Source organism: Podarcis muralis, chromosome 6, assembly GCF_964188315.1.
Source record: "Podarcis muralis chromosome 6, rPodMur119.hap1.1, whole genome shotgun sequence".
Lineage (NCBI taxonomy): Eukaryota > Metazoa > Chordata > Lepidosauria > Squamata > Lacertidae > Podarcis > Podarcis muralis.
Window position 1 is genome coordinate 90,155,800 of NC_135660.1, and position 17,561 is coordinate 90,173,360.

The window sequence follows — 17,561 nt, forward strand, 5'->3', positions numbered from 1 at the left end:
GAAAAGGTTTTTTTGAAAAAATCCCTAAGCCCCGGGTTCACAATTTCATCAAAAATCTGACTTTCGGCCATTCACTCAAAAATGCTGCCAAACGGTTGCAAATGCTCCCCTGAGAGTCTTGGCGGTCGAAACACAAGGCTTTTCATCTTAGGAAAAGAAATCAGCCCTCGACAACTTAACCGGCAGAAAAAGATTTTTTTTGAAAAAATCCTTAAGCCCCGGGGTCACAATTTCAAAAATAATCTGACTTTCGGCCTTTCACCCAAAAATGCTGCCAAACGGTTGCAAATGCTCCCCTGAGAGCTTTGGCGGTCGAAACAGAAGGCTTTTTATCTCAGGAAAAGAAATCAGCCCTCGACAACTTAACGGGCAGAAAAAGATTTTTTTGAAAAAATCCCTAAGCCCCGGGGTCACAATTTCAAAAAAAATCTGACTTTCGGCCATTCACTCAAAAATGCTGCCAAACGGTTGCAAATGCTCCCCTGATAGGTTTGGCGGTCGAAACAGAAGGCTTCTTATCACAGGAAAAGAAATCAGCCCTCGAAAACTTAACCGGCAGAAAAAGATTTTTTTGAAAAAATCCCTAAGCCCCGGGGTCACAATTTCATCAAAAATCTGACTTTCGGCCATACACTCCAAAATGCTGCCAAACGGTTGCAAATACTCCCCTGAGAGGTTTGGCGATCGAAACAGAAGCCTTTGTATCACAGGAAAAGAAATCAGCCCTCGAAAACTTAACCGGCAGAAAAGGTTTTTTTGAAAAAATCCCTAAGCCCCGGGGTCACAATTTCATCAAAAATCTGACTTTCGGCCATTCACTCAAAAATGCTGCCAAACGGTTGCAAATGCTCCCCTGAGAGGTTTGGCGGTCGAAACAGAAGGCTTTTTATCACAGGAAAAGAAATCAGCCCTCGAAAACTTAACCGGCAGAAAAAGATTTTTTTGAAAAAATTCCTAAGCCCCAGGGTCACAATTTCAAAAAAAATCTGACTTTCGGCCATTCACTCAAAAATGCTGCCAAACGGTTGCAAATGCTCCCCTGAGAGGTTTGGCGGTCGAAACAGAAGGCTTTTTATCTCAGGAAAAGAAATCAGCCCTCGACAACTTAACGGGCAGAAAAAGATTTTTTTGAAAAAATCCCTAAGCCCCGGGGTCACAATTTCATCAAAAATCTGACTTTCGGCCATTCACTCAAAAATGCTGCCAAACGGTTGCAAATGTTCCCCTGAGAGGTTTGGCGGTCGAAACAGAAGGCTTTTTATCACAGGAAAAGAAATCAGCCCTCGAAAACTTAACCGGCAGAAAAAGATTTTTTTGAAAAAATTCCTAAGCCCCGGGGTCACAATTTCAAAAAAAATCTGACTTTCGGCCATTCACTCAAAAATGCTGCCAAACGGTTGCAAATGCTCCCCTGAGAGGTTTGGCGGTCGAAACAGAAGGCTTTTTATCTCAGGAAAAGAAATCAGCCCTCGACAACTTAACGGGCAGAAAAAGATTTTTTTGAAAAAATCCCTAAGCCCCGGGGTCACAATTTCATCAAAAATCTGACTTTCGGCCATTCACTCAAAAATGCTGCCAAACGGTTGCAAATGTTCCCCTGAGAGGTTTGGCGGTCGAAACAGAAGGCTTTTTATCACAGGAAAAGAAATCAGCCCTCGAAAACTTAACCGGCAGAAAAAGATTTTTTTGAAAAAATCCCTAAGCCCCGGGGTCACAATTTCATCAAAAATCTGACTTTCGGCCATTCACTCAAAAATGCTGCCAAACGGTTGTAAAAGCTCCCCTGAGAGGTTTGGCGGTCGAAACCGAAGGCTTTTTATCACAGGAAAAGAAATCAGCCCTCGAAAACTTAACCGGCAGAAGAATCTGACTTTCGGCCATTCACTCAAAAATACTGCCAAACGGTTGCAAATGTTCCCCTGAGAGGTTTGGTGGTCGAAACAGAAGGCTTTTTATCTCAGGAAAAGAAATCAGCCCTCGACAACTTAACAGGCAGAAAAATATTTTTTTGAAAAAATCCCTAAGCCCCGGGGTCACAATTTCATCAAAAATCTGACTTTCGGCCATTCACTCCAAAATGGTGCCAAACGGTTGCAAATGCTCCCCTGAGAGGTTTGGCGGTCGAAACAGAAGCCTTTGTATCACAGGAAAAGAAATCAGCCCTCGAAAACTTAACAGGCAGAAAAAGATTTTTTTGAAAAAATCCCTAAGCCCCGGGGTCACAATTTCATCAAAAATCTGACTTTCGGCCATACACTCCAAAATGCTGCCAAACGGTTGCAAATGCTCCCCTGAGAGGTTTGGCGGTCGAAACCGAAGGCTTTTTATCACAGGAAAAGAAATCAGCCCTCGAAAACTTAACCGGCAGAAAAATCTGACTTTCGGCAATTCACTCAAAAATACTGCCAAACGGTTGCAAATGCTCCCCTGAGAGGTTTGGCGGTCGAAACAGAAGGCTTTTTATCTCAGGAAAAGAAATCAGCCCTCGAAAACTTAACAGGCAGAAAAATATTTTTTTGAAAAAATCCCTAAGCCCCGGGGTCACAATTTCATCAAAAATCTGACTTTCAGCCATTCACTCAAAAATGCTGCCAAACGGTTGCAAATGCTCCCCTGAGAGGTTTGGCGGTCGAAACAGAAGCCTTTGTATCACAGGAAAAGAAATCAGCCCTCGAAAACTTAACAGGCAGAAAAATATTTTTTTGAAAATATCCCTAAGCCCCGGAGTCACAATTTCATCAAAAATCTGACTTTCGGCCATTCAATCAAAAATGCGGCCAAACGGGTGCAAATGCTCCCCTGAGAGGTTTGGCGGTCGAAACAGAAGGCTTTTTATCACAGGAAAAGAAATCAGCCGTCGACAACTTAACTGGCAGAAAAAGATTTTTTTGAAAAAATCCCTAAGCCCCGGGGTCACAATTTCAAAAAAAATCTGACTTTCGTCCATTCACTCAAAAATGCTGCCAAACGGTTGCAAATGCTCCCCTGAGAGGTTTGGCGGTCGAAACAGAAGGCTTTTTATCACAGGAAAAGAAATCAGCCCTCGAAAACTTAACCGGCAGAAAAAGATTTTTTTGAAAAAATCCCTAAGCCCCGGGGTCACAATTTCATCAAAAATCTGACTTTCGGCCATACACTCCAAAATGCTGCCAAACGGTTGCAAATATTCCCCTGAGAGGTTTGGCGATCGAAACAGAAGCCTTTGTATCACAGGAAAAGAAATCAGCTCTCGAAAACTTAACCGGCAGAAAAGGTTTTTTTGAAAAAATCCCTAAGCCCCGGGTTCACAATTTCATCAAAAATCTGACTTTCGGCCATTCACTCAAAAATGCTGCCAAACGGTTGCAAATGCTCCCCTGAGAGTTTTGGCGGTCGAAACAGAAGGCTTTTCATCTTAGGAAAAGAAATCAGCCCTCGACAACTTAACCGGCAGAAAAAGATTTTTTTTGAAAAAATCCCTAAGCCCCGGGGTCACAATTTCAAAAATAATCTGACTTTCGGCCATTCACCCAAAAATGCTGCCAAACGGTTGCAAATGCTCCCCTGAGAGGTTTGGCGGTCGAAACAGAAGGCTTTTTATCACAGGAAAAGAAATCAGCCCTCGAAAACTTAACCGGCAGAAAAAGATTTTTTTGAAAAAATTCCTAAGCCCCGGGGTCACAATTTCAAAAAAAATCTGACTTTCGGCCATTCACTCAAAAATGCTGCCAAACGGTTGCAAATGCTCCCCTGAGAGGTTTGGCGGTCGAAACAGAAGGCTTTTTATCTCAGGAAAAGAAATCAGCCCTCGACAACTTAACGGGCAGAAAAAGATTTTTTTGAAAAAATCCCTAAGCCCCGGGGTCACAATTTCATCAAAAATCTGACTTTCGGCCATTCACTCAAAAATGCTGCCAAACGGTTGCAAATGTTCCCCTGAGAGGTTTGGCGGTCGAAACAGAAGGCTTTTTATCACAGGAAAAGAAATCAGCCCTCGAAAACTTAACCGGCAGAAAAAGATTTTTTTGAAAAAATCCCTAAGCCCCGGGGTCACAATTTCATCAAAAATCTGACTTTCGGCCATTCACTCAAAAATGCTGCCAAACGGTTGTAAAAGCTCCCCTGAGAGGTTTGGCGGTCGAAACCGAAGGCTTTTTATCACAGGAAAAGAAATCAGCCCTCGAAAACTTAACCGGCAGAAGAATCTGACTTTCGGCCATTCACTCAAAAATACTGCCAAACGGTTGCAAATGTTCCCCTGAGAGGTTTGGTGGTCGAAACAGAAGGCTTTTTATCTCAGGAAAAGAAATCAGCCCTCGACAACTTAACAGGCAGAAAAATATTTTTTTGAAAAAATCCCTAAGCCCCGGGGTCACAATTTCATCAAAAATCTGACTTTCGGCCATTCACTCCAAAATGGTGCCAAACGGTTGCAAATGCTCCCCTGAGAGGTTTGGCGGTCGAAACAGAAGCCTTTGTATCACAGGAAAAGAAATCAGCCCTCGAAAACTTAACAGGCAGAAAAAGATTTTTTTGAAAAAATCCCTAAGCCCCGGGGTCACAATTTCATCAAAAATCTGACTTTCGGCCATACACTCCAAAATGCTGCCAAACGGTTGCAAATGCTCCCCTGAGAGGTTTGGCGGTCGAAACCGAAGGCTTTTTATCACAGGAAAAGAAATCAGCCCTCGAAAACTTAACCGGCAGAAAAATCTGACTTTCGGCAATTCACTCAAAAATACTGCCAAACGGTTGCAAATGCTCCCCTGAGAGGTTTGGCGGTCGAAACAGAAGGCTTTTTATCTCAGGAAAAGAAATCAGCCCTCGAAAACTTAACAGGCAGAAAAATATTTTTTTGAAAAAATCCCTAAGCCCCGGGGTCACAATTTCATCAAAAATCTGACTTTCAGCCATTCACTCAAAAATGCTGCCAAACGGTTGCAAATGCTCCCCTGAGAGGTTTGGCGGTCGAAACAGAAGCCTTTGTATCACAGGAAAAGAAATCAGCCCTCGAAAACTTAACAGGCAGAAAAATATTTTTTTGAAAATATCCCTAAGCCCCGGAGTCACAATTTCATCAAAAATCTGACTTTCGGCCATTCAATCAAAAATGCGGCCAAACGGGTGCAAATGCTCCCCTGAGAGGTTTGGCGGTCGAAACAGAAGGCTTTTTATCACAGGAAAAGAAATCAGCCGTCGACAACTTAACTGGCAGAAAAAGATTTTTTTGAAAAAATCCCTAAGCCCCGGGGTCACAATTTCAAAAAAAATCTGACTTTCGTCCATTCACTCAAAAATGCTGCCAAACGGTTGCAAATGCTCCCCTGAGAGGTTTGGCGGTCGAAACAGAAGGCTTTTTATCACAGGAAAAGAAATCAGCCCTCGAAAACTTAACCGGCAGAAAAAGATTTTTTTGAAAAAATCCCTAAGCCCCGGGGTCACAATTTCATCAAAAATCTGACTTTCGGCCATACACTCCAAAATGCTGCCAAACGGTTGCAAATATTCCCCTGAGAGGTTTGGCGATCGAAACAGAAGCCTTTGTATCACAGGAAAAGAAATCAGCTCTCGAAAACTTAACCGGCAGAAAAGGTTTTTTTGAAAAAATCCCTAAGCCCCGGGTTCACAATTTCATCAAAAATCTGACTTTCGGCCATTCACTCAAAAATGCTGCCAAACGGTTGCAAATGCTCCCCTGAGAGTTTTGGCGGTCGAAACAGAAGGCTTTTCATCTTAGGAAAAGAAATCAGCCCTCGACAACTTAACCGGCAGAAAAAGATTTTTTTTGAAAAAATCCCTAAGCCCCGGGGTCACAATTTCAAAAATAATCTGACTTTCGGCCATTCACCCAAAAATGCTGCCAAACGGTTGCAAATGCTCCCCTGAGAGGTTTGGCGGTCGAAACAGAAGGCTTTTTATCTCAGGAAAAGAAATCAGCCCTCGACAACTTAACGGGCAGAAAAAGATTTTTTTGAAAAAATCCCTAAGCCCCGGGGTCACAATTTCAAAAAAAATCTGACTTTCGGCCATTCACTCAAAAATGCTGCCAAACGGTTGCAAATGCTCCCCTGATAGGTTTGGCGGTCGAAACAGAAGGCTTTTTATCACAGGAAAAGAAATCAGCCCTCGAAAACTTAACCGGCAGAAAAAGATTTTTTTGAAAAAATCCCTAAGCCCCGGGGTCACAATTTCATCAAAAATCTGACTTTCGGCCATACACTCCAAAATGCTGCCAAACGGTTGCAAATACTCCCCTGAGAGGTTTGGCGATCGAAACAGAAGCCTTTGTATCACAGGAAAAGAAATCAGCCCTCGAAAACTTAACCGGCAGAAAAGGTTTTTTTGAAAAAATCCCTAAGCCCCGGGGTCACAATTTCATCAAAAATCTGACTTTCGGCCATTCACTCAAAAATGCTGCCAAACGGTTGCAAATGCTCCCCTGAGAGGTTTGGCGGTCGAAACAGAAGGCTTTTTATCACAGGAAAAGAAATCAGCCCTCGAAAACTTAACCGGCAGAAAAAGATTTTTTTGAAAAAATTCCTAAGCCCCGGGGTCACAATTTCAAAAAAAATCTGACTTTCGGCCATTCACTCAAAAATGCTGCCAAACGGTTGCAAATGCTCCCCTGAGAGGTTTGGCGGTCGAAACAGAAGGCTTTTTATCTCAGGAAAAGAAATCAGCCCTCGACAACTTAACGGGCAGAAAAAGATTTTTTTGAAAAAATCCCTAAGCCCCGGGGTCACAATTTCATCAAAAATCTGGCTTTCGGCCATTCACTCAAAAATGCTGCCAAACGGTTGCAAATGTTCCCCTGAGAGGTTTGGCGGTCGAAACCGAAGGCTTTTTATCACAGGAAAAGAAATCAACCCTCGAAAACTTAACCGGCAGAAGAATCTGACTTTCGGCCATTCACTCAAAAATACTGCCAAACGGTTGCAAATGTTCCCCTGAGAGGTTTGGTGGTCGAAACAGAAGGCTTTTTATCTCAGGAAAAGAAATCAGCCCTCGACAACTTAACAGGCAGAAAAATATTTTTTTGAAAAAATCCCTAAGCCCCGGGGTCACAATTTCATCAAAAATCTGACTTTCGGCCATTCACTCCAAAATGGTGCCAAACGGTTGCAAATGCTCCCCTGAGAGGTTTGGCGGTCGAAACCGAAGGCTTTTTATCACAGGAAAAGAAATCAGCCCTCGAAAACTTAACCGGCAGAAAAATCTGACTTTCGGCAATTCACTCAAAAATACTGCCAAACGGTTGCAAATGCTCCCCTGAGAGGTTTGGCGGTCGAAACAGAAGGCTTTTTATCTCAGGAAAAGAAATCAGCCCTCGAAAACTTAACAGGCAGAAAAATATTTTTTTGAAAAAATCCCTAAGCCCCGGGGTCACAATTTCATCAAAAATCTGACTTTCAGCCATTCACTCAAAAATGCTGCCAAACGGTTGCAAATGCTCCCCTGAGAGGTTTGGCGGTCGAAACAGAAGCCTTTGTATCACAGGAAAAGAAATCAGCCCTCGAAAACTTAACAGGCAGAAAAATATTTTTTTGAAAATATCCCTAAGCCCCGGGGTCACAATTTCATCAAAAATCTGACTTTCGGCCATTCAATCAAAAATGCGGCCAAACGGGTGCAAATGCTCCCCTGAGAGGTTTGGCGGTCGAAACAGAAGGCTTTTTATCACAGGAAAAGAAATCAGCCGTCGACAACTTAACTGGCAGAAAAAGATTTTTTTGAAAAAATCCCTAAGCCCCGGGGTCACAATTTCAAAAAAAATCTGACTTTCGTCCATTCACTCAAAAATGCTGCCAAACGGTTGCAAATGCTCCCCTGAGAGGTTTGGCGGTCGAAACAGAAGGCTTTTTATCACAGGAAAAGAAATCAGCCCTCGAAAACTTAACCGGCAGAAAAAGATTTTTTTGAAAAAATCCCTAAGCCCCGGGGTCACAATTTCATCAAAAATCTGACTTTCGGCCATACACTCCAAAATGCTGCCAAACGGTTGCCAATACTCCCCTGAGAGGTTTGGCGATCGAAACAGAAGCCTTTGTATCACAGGAAAAGAAATCAGCTCTCGAAAACTTAACCGGCAGAAAAGGTTTTTTTGAAAAAATCCCTAAGCCCCGGGTTCACAATTTCATCAAAAATCTGACTTTCGGCCATTCACTCAAAAATGCTGCCAAACGGTTGCAAATGCTCCCCTGAGAGTTTTGGCGGTCGAAACAGAAGGCTTTTCATCTTAGGAAAAGAAATCAGCCCTCGACAACTTAACCGGCAGAAAAAGATTTTTTTTGAAAAAATCCCTAAGCCCCGGGGTCACAATTTCAAAAATAATCTGACTTTCGGCCATTCACCCAAAAATGCTGCCAAACGGTTGCAAATGCTCCCCTGAGAGGTTTGGCGGTCGAAACAGAAGGCTTTTTATCTCAGGAAAAGAAATCAGCCCTCGACAACTTAACGGGCAGAAAAAGATTTTTTTGAAAAAATCCCTAAGCCCCGGGGTCACAATTTCATCAAAAATCTGACTTTCGGCCATTCACTCAAAAATGCTGCCAAACGGTTGCAAATGTTCCCCTGAGAGGTTTGGCGGTCGAAACAGAAGGCTTTTTATCACAGGAAAAGAAATCAGCCCTCGAAAACTTAACCGGCAGAAAAAGATTTTTTTGAAAAAATCCCTAAGCCCCGGGGTCACAATTTCATCAAAAATCTGACTTTCGGCCATTCATTCAAAAATGCTGCCAAACGGTTGTAAAAGCTCCACTGAGAGGTTTGGCGGTCAAAACCGAAGGCTTTTTATCACAGGAAAAGAAATCAGCCCTCGAAAACTTAACCGGCAGAAGAATCTGACTTTCGGCCATTCACTCAAAAATACTGCCAAACGGTTGCAAATGCTCCCCTGAGAGGTTTGGCGGTCGAAACAGAAGGCTTTTTATCTCAGGAAAAGAAATCAGCCCTCGACAACTTAACAGGCAGAAAAATATTTTTTTGAAAAAATCCCTAAGCCCCGGGGTCACAATTTCATCAAAAATCTGACTTTCGGCCATTCACTCCAAAATGGTGCCAAACGGTTGCAAATGCTCCCCTGAGAGGTTTGGCGGTCGAAACCGAAGGCTTTTTATCACAGGAAAAGAAATCAGCCCTCGAAAACTTAACCGGCAGAAAAATCTGACTTTCGGCAATTCACTCAAAAATACTGCCAAACGGTTGCAAATGCTCCCCTGAGAGGTTTGGCGGTCGAAACAGAAGGCTTTTTATCTCAGGAAAAGAAATCAGCCCTCGAAAACTTAACAGGCAGAAAAATATTTTTTTGAAAAAATCCCTAAGCCCCGGGGTCACAATTTCATCAAAAATCTGACTTTCAGCCATTCACTCAAAAATGCTGCCAAACGGTTGCAAATGCTCCCCTGAGAGGTTTGGCGGTCGAAACAGAAGCCTTTGTATCACAGGAAAAGAAATCAGCCCTCGAAAACTTAACAGGCAGAAAAATATTTTTTTGAAAATATCCCTAAGCCCCGGGGTCACAATTTCATCAAAAATCTGACTTTCGGCCATTCAATCAAAAATGCGGCCAAACGGGTGCAAATGCTCCCCTGAGAGGTTTGGCGGTCGAAACAGAAGGCTTTTTATCACAGGAAAAGAAATCAGCCGTCGACAACTTAACTGGCAGAAAAAGATTTTTTTGAAAAAATCCCTAAGCCCCGGGGTCACAATTTCAAAAAAAATCTGACTTTCGTCCATTCACTCAAAAATGCTGCCAAACGGTTGCAAATGCTCCCCTGAGAGGTTTGGCGGTCGAAACAGAAGGCTTTTTATCACAGGAAAAGAAATCAGCCCTCGAAAACTTAACCGGCAGAAAAAGATTTTTTTGAAAAAATCCCTAAGCCCCGGGGTCACAATTTCATCAAAAATCTGACTTTCGGCCATACACTCCAAAATGCTGCCAAACGGTTGCAAATACTCCCCTGAGAGGTTTGGCGATCGAAACAGAAGCCTTTGTATCACAGGAAAAGAAATCAGCTCTCGAAAACTTAACCGGCAGAAAAGGTTTTTTTGAAAAAATCCCTAAGCCCCGGGTTCACAATTTCATCAAAAATCTGACTTTCGGCCATTCACTCAAAAATGCTGCCAAACGGTTGCAAATGCTCCCCTGAGAGTTTTGGCGGTCGAAACAGAAGGCTTTTCATCTTAGGAAAAGAAATCAGCCCTCGACAACTTAACCGGCAGAAAAAGATTTTTTTTGAAAAAATCCCTAAGCCCCGGGTTCACAATTTCAAAAATAATCTGACTTTCGGCCATTCACCCAAAAATGCTGCCAAACGGTTGCAAATGCTCCCCTGAGAGGTTTGGCGGTCGAAACAGAAGGCTTTTTATCTCAGGAAAAGAAATCAGCCCTCGACAACTTAACGGGCAGAAAAAGATTTTTTTGAAAAAATCCCTAAGCCCCGGGGTCACAATTTCATCAAAAATCTGACTTTCGGCCATTCACTCAAAAATGCTGCCAAACGGTTGCAAATGTTCCCCTGAGAGGTTTGGCGGTCGAAACAGAAGGCTTTTTATCACAGGAAAAGAAATCAGCCCTCGAAAACTTAACCGGCAGAAAAAGATTTTTTTGAAAAAATCCCTAAGCCCCGGGGTCACAATTTCATCAAAAATCTGACTTTCGGCCATTCATTCAAAAATGCTGCCAAACGGTTGTAAAAGCTCCACTGAGAGGTTTGGCGGTCAAAACCGAAGGCTTTTTATCACAGGAAAAGAAATCAGCCCTCGAAAACTTAACCGGCAGAAGAATCTGACTTTCGGCCATTCACTCAAAAATACTGCCAAACGGTTGCAAATGCTCCCCTGAGAGGTTTGGCGGTCGAAACAGAAGGCTTTTTATCTCAGGAAAAGAAATCAGCCCTCGACAACTTAACCGGCAGAAAAAGATTTTTTTGAAAAAATCCCTAAGCCCCGGGGTCACAATTTCATCAAAAATCTGACTTTCGGCCATTCACTCCAAAATGGTGCCAAACGGTTGCAAATGCTCCCCTGAGAGGTTTGGCGGTCGAAACAGAAGCCTTTGTATCACAGGAAAAGAAATCAGCCCTCGAAAACTTAACAGGCAGAAAAATATTTTTTTGAAAAAATCCCTAAGCCCCGGGGTCATAATTTCATCAAAAATCTGACTTTCGGCCATTCAATCAAAAATGCGGCCAAACGGGTGCAAATGCTCCCCTGAGAGGTTTGGCGGTCGAAACAGAAGGCTTTTTATCACAGGAAAAGAAATCAGCCCTCGACAACTTAACGGGCAGAAAAAGATTTTTTTGAAAAAAATCCCTAAGCCCCGGGGTCACAATTTCATAAAAAATCTGACTTTCGGCCATTCACTCCAAATTGATGCCAAACGGTTGCAAATGCTCCCCTGAGAGGTTTGGTGGTCGAAACAGAAGCCTTTGTATCACAGGAAATGAAATCAGCCCTCGACAACTTAACGGGCAGAAAAAGATTTTTTTGAAAAAATCCCTAAGCCCCGGGGTCACAATTTCATCAAAAATCTGACTTTCGGCCATTCACTCCAAAATGCTGCCAAACGGTTGCAAATGCTCCCCTGAGAGGTTTGGCGGTCGAAACAGAAGCCTTTATATCACAGGAAAAGAAATCAGCCCTCGAAAACTTAACCGGCAGAAAAAGATTTTTTTGAAAAAATCCCTAAGCCCCGGGGTCACAATTTCATCAAAAATCTGACTTTCGGCCATTCACTCAAAAATGCTGCCAAACGGTTGCAAATGCTCCCCTGAGAGGTTTGGCGGTCGAAACAGAAGGCTTTTTATCTCAGGAAAAGAAATCAGCCCTCGACAACTTAACCGGCAGAAAAAGATTTTTTTGAAAAAATCCCTAAGCCCCGGGCTCACAATTTCATCAAAAATCTGACTTTCGGCCATTCACTCAAAAATGCTGCCAAACGGTTGCAAATGCTCCCCTGAGAGGTTTGGCGGTCGAAACAGAAGGCTTTTCATCTTAGGAAAAGAAATCAGCCCTCGACAACTTAACCGGCAGAAAAAGATTTTTTTGAAAAAATCCCTAAGCCCCGGGGTCACAATTTCATAAAAAATCTGACTTTCGGCCATTCACTCAAAAATGCTGCCAAACGGTTGCAAATGCTCCCCTGAGAGGTTTGGCGGTCGAAACAGAAGGCTTTTTATGTCTGGAAAAGAAATCAGCCCTCGACAACTTAACAGGCAGAAAAATATTTTTTTGAAAAAATCCCTAAGCCCCGGGGTCACAATTTCATCAAAAATCTGACTTTCGGCCATTCACTCAAAAATGCGGCCAAATGGTTGCAGATGCTCCCCTGAGAGGTTTGGCGGTCGAAACAGAAGGCTTTTTATCACAGGAAAAGAAATCAGCCCTCGAAAACTTAACCGGCAGAAAAAGATTTTTTTGAAAAAATCCCTAAGCCCCGGGGTCACAATTTCATCAAAAATCTGACTTTCGGCCATTCACTCAAAAATGCGGCCAAATGGGTGCAAATGCTCCCCTGAGAGGTTTGGCGGTCGAAACAGAAGGCTTTTTATCTCAGGAAAAGAAATCAACCCTCGAAAACTTAACGGGCAGAAAAAGATTTTTTTGAAAAAATCCCTAAGCCCCGGGGTCACAATTTCATCAAAAATCTGACTTTCGGCCATTCACTCAAAAATGCTGCCAAACGGTTGCAAATGCTCCCCTGAGAGGTTTGGCGGTCGAAACCGAAGGCTTTTTATCACAGGAAAAGAAATCAGCCCTCGAAAACTTAACAGGCAGAAAAATATTTTTTTGAAAAAATCCCTAAGCCCCGGGGTCACAATTTCATCAAAAATCTGACTTTCGGCCATTCACTCCAAAATGGTGCCAAACGGGTGCAAATGCTCCCCTGAGAGGTTTGGCGGTCAAAACAGAAGGCTTTTTATCACAGGAAAAGAAATCAGCCCTCGACAACTTAACGGGCAGAAAAAGATTTTTTTGAAAAAAATCCCTAAGCCCCGGGGTCACAATTTCATAAAAAATCTGACTTTCGGCCATTCACTCCAAATTGATGCCAAACGGTTGCAAATGCTCCCCTGAGAGGTTTGGTGGTCGAAACAGAAGCCTTTGTATCACAGGAAATGAAATCAGCCCTCGACAATTTAACGGGCAGAAAAAGATTTTTTTGAAAAAATCCCTAAGCCCCGGTTTGGTGGTCGAAACAGAAGGCTTTTTATCACAGGAAAAGAAATCAGCCCTCGAAAACTTAACCGGCAGAAAAAAATTTTTTGAAAAAATCCCTAAGCCCCGGGGTCACAATTTCATCAAAAATCTGACTTTCGGCCATTCACTCAAAAATGCGGCCAAATGGTTGCAAATGCTCCCCTGAGAGGTTTGGCGGTCGAAACAGAAGGCTTTTTTTCTCAGGAAAAGAAATCAAACCTCGAAAACTTAACGGGCAGAAAAAGATTTTTTTGAAAAAATCCCTAAGCCCCGGGGTCACAATTTCATCAAAAATCTGACTTTCGGCCATTCACTCAAAAATGCTGCCAAACGGTTGCAAATGCTCCCCTGAGAGGTTTGGCGGTCGAAACCGAAGGCTTTTTATCTCAGGAAAAGAAGTCAGCCCTCGATAACTTAACAGGCAGAAAAATATTTTTTTGATAAAATCCCTAAGCCCCGGGGTCACAATTTCATCAAAAATCTGACTTTCGGCCATTCACTCAAAAATGCTGCCAAACGGTTGCAAATGCTCCCCTGAGAGGTTTGGCGGTCGAAACAGAAGCCTTTATATCACAGGAAAAGAAATCAGCCCTCGAAAACTTAACCGGCAGAAAAAGATTTTTTTGAAAAAATCCCTAAGCCCCGGGGTCACAATTTCATCAAAAATCTGACTTTCGGCCATTCACTCAAAAATGCTGCCAAACGGTTGCAAATGCTCCCCTGAGAGGTTTGGCGGTCGAAACAGAAGGCTTTTTATCTCAGGAAAAGAAATCAGCCCTCGACAACTTAACCGGCAGAAAAAGATTTTTTTGAAAAAATCCCTAAGCCCCGGGCTCACAATTTCATCAAAAATCTGACTTTCGGCCATTCACTCAAAAATGCAGCCAAACGGTTGCAAATGCTCCCCTGAGAGGTTTGGCGGTCGAAACAGAAGGCTTTTCATCTTAGGAAAAGAAATCAGCCCTCGACAACTTAACCGGCAGAAAAAGATTTTTTTGAAAAAATCCCTAAGCCCCGGGGTCACAATTTCATAAAAAATCTGACTTTCGGCCATTCACTCCAAATTGGTGCCAAACGGTTGCAAATGCTCCCCTGAGAGGTTTGGCGGTCGAAACAGAAGCCTTTGTATCACAGGAAAAGAAATCAGCCCTCGACAACTTAACGGGCAGAAAAAGATTTTTTTGAAAAAATCCCTAAGCCCCGGGTTCACAATTTCATCAAAAATCTGACTTTCGGCCATTCACTCAAAAATGCGGCCAAATGGGTGCAAATGCTCCCCTGAGAGGTTTGGCGGTCGAAACAGAAGGCTTTTTATCTCAGGAAAAGAAATCAACCCTCGAAAACTTAACGGGCAGAAAAAGATTTTTTTGAAAAAATCCCTAATCCCCGGGGTCACAATTTCATCAAAAATCTGACTTTCGGCCATTCACTCTAAAATGCTGCCAAACGGTTGCAAATGCTCCCCTGAGAGGTTTGGCGGTCGAAACCGAAGGCTTTTTATCTCAGGAAAAGAAGTCAGCCCTCGATAACTTAACGGGCAGAAAAATATTTTTTTGATAAAATCCCTAAGCCCCGGGGTCACAATTTCATCAAAAATCTGACTTTCGGCCATTCACTCCAAAATGCTGCCAAACGGTTGCAAATGCTCCCCTGAGAGGTTTGGCGGTCGAAACAGAAGCCTTTGTATCACAGGAAAAGAAATCAGCCCTCGAAAACTTAACAGGCAGAAAAATATTTTTTTGAAAAATCCCTAAGCCCCGGGGTCACAATTTCATCAAAAATCTGACTTTCGGCCATTCAATCAAAAATGCTGCCAAACGGTTGCAAATGCTCCCCTGAGAGGTTTGGCGGTCGAAACCGAAGGCTTTTTATCACAGGAAAAGAAATCAGCCCTCGAAAACTTAACCGGCAGAAAAAGATTTTTTTGAAAAAATCCCTAAGCCCCGGGGTCACAATTTCATCAAAAATCTGACTTTCGGCCATTCACTCAAAAATGCGGCCAAATAGGTGCAAATGCTCCCCTGAGAGGTTTGGCGGTCGAAACAGAAGGCTTTTTATCTCAGGAAAAGAAATCAACCCTCGAAAACTTAACGGGCAGAAAAAGATTTTTTTGAAAAAATCCCTAAGCCCCGGGGTCACAATTTCATCAAAAATCTGACTTTCGGCCATTCACTCAAAAATGCTGCCAAACGGTTGCAAATGCTCCCCTGCGAGGTTTGGCGGTCGAAACCGAAGGCTTTTTATCACAGGAAAAGAAATCAGCCCTCGAAAACTTAACCGGCAGATAAATCTGACTTTCGGCCATTCACTCAAAAATACTGCCAAACGGTTGCAAATGCTCCCCTGAGAGGTTTGGCGGTCGAAACAGAAGGCTTTTTATCACAGGAAAAGAAATCAGCCCTCGAAAACTTAACCGGCAGAAAAAGATTTTTTTGAAAAAATCCCTAATCCCCGGGGTCACAATTTCATCAAAAATATGACTTTCGGCCATTCACTCAAAAATGCGGCCAAATGGGTGCAAATGCTCCCCTGAGAGGTTTGGCGGTCGAAACAGAAGGCTTTTTTTCTCAGGAAAAGAAATCAAACCTCGAAAACTTAACGGGCAGAAAAAGATTTTTTTGAAAAAATCCCTAAGCCCCGGGGTCACAATTTCATCAAAAATCTGACTTTCGGCCATTCACTCAAAAATGCTGCCAAACGGTTGCAAATGCTCCCCTGAGAGGTTTGGCGGTCGAAACCGAAGGCTTTTTATCTCAGGAAAAGAAGTCAGCCCTCGATAACTTAACAGGCAGAAAAATATTTTTTTGATAAAATCCCTAAGCCCCGGGGTCACAATTTCATCAAAAATCTGACTTTCGGCCATTCACTCCAAAATGCTGCCAAACGGTTGCAAATGCTCCCCTGAGAGGTTTGGCGGTCGAAACAGAAGCCTTTGTATCACAGGAAAAGAAATCAGCCCTCGAAAACTTAACAGGCAGAAAAATATTTTTTTGAAAAATCCCTAAGCCCCGGGGTCACAATTTCATCAAAAATCTGACTTTCGGCCATTCACTCAAAAATGCTGCCAAACGGTTGCAAATGCTCCCCTGAGAGGTTTGGAGGTCGAAACCGAAGGCTTTTTATCACAGGAAAAGAAATCAGCCCTCGAAAACTTAACCGGCAGAAAAATCTGACTTTCGGCAATTCACTCAAAAATACTGCCAAACGGTTGCAAATGCTCCCCTGAGAGGTTTGGCGGTCGAAACAGAAGGCTTTTTATCTCAGGAAAAGAAATCAGCCCTCGAAAACTTAACAGGCAGAAAAATATTTTTTTGAAAAAATCCCTAAGCCCCGGGGTCACAATTTCATCAAAAATCTGACTTTCGGCCATTCAATCAAAAATGCGGCCAAACGGGTGCAAATGCTCCCCTGAGAGGTTTGGCGGTCGAAACAGAAGGCTTTTTATCACAGGAAAAGAAATCAGCCGTCGACAACTTAACTGGCAGAAAAAGATTTTTTTGAAAAAATCCCTAAGCCGGGGTCACAATTTCAAAAAAAATCTGACTTTCGGCCATTCACTCAAAAATGCTGCCAAACGGTTGCAAATGCTCCCCTGAGAGGTTTGGCGGTCGAAACAGAAGGCTTTTTATCACAGGAAAAGAAATCAGCCCTCGAAAACTTAACCGGCAGAAAAAGATTTTTTTGAAAAAATCCCTAAGCCCCGGGGTCACAATTTCATCAAAAATCTGACTTTCGGCCATACACTCCAAAATGCTGCCAAACGGTTGCAAATACTCCCCTGAGAGGTTTGGCGATCGAAACAGAAGCCTTTGTATCACAGGAAAAGAAATCAGCCCTCAAAAACTTAACCGGCAGAAAAGGTTTTTTTGAAAAAATCCCTAAGCCCCGGGGTCACAATTTCATCAAAAATCTGACTTTCGGCCATTCACTCAAAAATGCTGCCAAACGGTTGCAAATGCTCCCCTGAGAGTTTTGGCGGTCGAAACAGAAGGCTTTTCATCTTAGGAAAAGAAATCAGCCCTCGACAACTTAACCGGCAGAAAAGGTTTTTTTGAAAAAATCCCTAAGCCCCGGGGTCACAATTTCATCAAAAATCTGACTTTTGGCCATTCACTCAAAAATGCTGCCAAACGGTTGTAAAAGCTCCCCTGAGAGGTTTGGCGGTCGAAACCGAAGGCTTTTTATCACAGGAAAAGAAATCAGCCCTCGAAAACTTAACCGGCAGAAGAATCTGACTTTCGGCCATTCACTCAAAAATACTGCCAAACGGTTGCAAATGCTCCCCTGAGAGGTTTGGCGGTCGAAACAGAAGGCTTTTTATCTCAGGAAAAGAAATCAGCCCTCGACAACTTAACAGGCAGAAAAATATTTTTTTGAAAAAA